This window comes from Egretta garzetta, unplaced genomic scaffold (assembly GCF_000687185.1).
Source record: "Egretta garzetta isolate BGI_Z169 unplaced genomic scaffold, ASM68718v1 scaffold270, whole genome shotgun sequence".
Lineage (NCBI taxonomy): Eukaryota > Metazoa > Chordata > Aves > Pelecaniformes > Ardeidae > Egretta > Egretta garzetta.
The window spans coordinates 1,239,109-1,241,019 of record NW_009258274.1 but is presented as its reverse complement, the minus strand read 5'-3'; the positions used below and the strand labels follow the sequence as shown (position 1 = coordinate 1,241,019).

Here is a 1,911-nt window from a genome sequence, read left to right as displayed (position 1 = left end):
GTGGGCTGGGAAGCATTGGGGGGGGGGGGAAGACCAAAATGTGAGCCCCATAGCTCCTGTCCCCACCCGGCAAGGACCTTTGGGAATACAGGTTTTAGCAGCTGAAGCTTGCGGTCTGTCCATCACAGCAAGCGCAGGTTGCTGCAGGTCATGCCCGCTGTGCATGCTGGATTAATTAGCAGACACGGCCACGGTTTGGAGAAGTTGCTAAGCCGGAGAGCTGTGTTAAACAGCTGCAGGAGGGCTGCCAGGTAGCAATGGTTTTATAGCAACAGTACTATATTTGGGTCACGTTTTGACTTTTCAGCTTGTGTTTCTGAAGCCTTTCTGCTGGCCCTTGCCTTGTGATGGGGGCATCCAGCGAGGACGGGCTTTTAATGGTGGGGTTTAGCATAACGCCTTTGCTCAGGCTGTGTATTTCAGGTTGGCTTTGGGAAGAGTTTGCCCCAGTTTGTTGTGTCCCCTGAGGGGTTTGCATGCTGGGTGGGGATGGGTTCGCCTCTGCGTTGGGTGCCTTCGGCTGGAGGAGCAGGGTGCACCCTGCGAAGGTGGGAGCATGTGGCCATCGCCATCGGCAACACAGCTCCTTGTCTCCATGGGAACCAGCAGCAGGAGCATCCTGCAGTCCGGTGGAGAGGAGGAGGAGGACCAGGACGACGAGAGGCAGGGCAGCGCTGGGCTCCGCTCACCAGCCAGCTCTGATCTCCCTGCGGGACAGAGGTCTGCTGTGGGCTCTGAGCACACGTGCACGCTGGTGGCCAGCGGACCCACACCTTTTTCTGGCTGATCCCTCCAAATCCAGGCCCCTCTCCCTCAACCACATCCCATGGGCTTGTTCCCTATGATCCGTGAACTCAGGGACACAGAGATGACTGCTTTTTCCTTTTGAGAGTCTGGGAGGAAGAGGAGGCTCTCAAATGGGCTTCGTCTGCCCTGGTCATGGTGGCCTCAATACCAGCCAAACCCAACAAACCCCCAGTCAGGGGCACAGCAACACAGTGGCACAGGGGCAGGATCCCCATCCCCCATCCCACCCCTTCTGGCTGCCCAGTCTCACCGAGGGGATATCTGCAATGGGATCTCACCCGGCAGCTGCTGGCTGGGGCTTTCAGCTTTGGTGACTGCTGGTGGGATGGGAGCTGGCGGGGATGCCCTCCCCGCTCTCCCAGGGTCAGGAGGTTGGCAAAGTTCAGATAGACTGAACATCTCCTTGCAGACCTGATGTGTGCACGCACCCACACAGGCACTAAGGAGCCCTCCTGGTGCTGCACCACCCCGACCTAAAGATCCACGCCTCCCTCTTGCAGACCTGCGGCAGCTCCGGTGAGGGAGGGAATGGGTTAATTCCCTGCCTGCTGAAGAGCTGCCTGTGCCTCACTGATCCAGGGCAGATTAGGAAAGCTGGAAGGAGCTTGCTCAGCAGGGACAACTGGGAGTCACTAAATCCCCACAGTGTAGGCTTTTGGCAGTTGGAAAAGCATGAAAAATGCACGGAGTGTTTAATGGCAGCTGAGTGCCCGGCACGGCAGGGGCTGGGTGCTTCGCGCTCCCTGGCACGCCGGCGATGCTCCTTGCCCTGCTGTCCTCATGCCCATGCTCTGCAGGAGGTCTGAAATGTTTATCACAGTCCCTTGAAAGGATTTCTTAGGAAACTGGGGTTGCAAGATGGGTCCTGGCCTCCCAGGGTGAACTGGGGCCATCCTGCCTTGCTGGCCATGTGGGGTCACATTTATCCCCTCTCCTTGCGGAGCAGGACATTGACTGGGATAGTGCACAGCGAACTGCCGGGGCAGGGTGTCCCCCGGGGACAAGTGTCAGTGCTGCGACTTGGGGTCACAAAGTCACACCCAAGCTCTCAGCACTCCTTCCCTCTCTCCCACTCTTTGTCCCCTTGTTTTTTGTTCCTTCCTC

General features: G+C 58.1%; 1 protein-coding gene across 1 annotated transcript in view; it reads left to right on the top strand.

Annotated features, from left to right (window-relative positions):
* Window positions 1–1,911, top strand: part of SLC6A7 (solute carrier family 6 member 7) — a 14,470-nt gene that overhangs the window by 4,207 nt on the left and 8,352 nt on the right. The window lies entirely within an intron of this gene.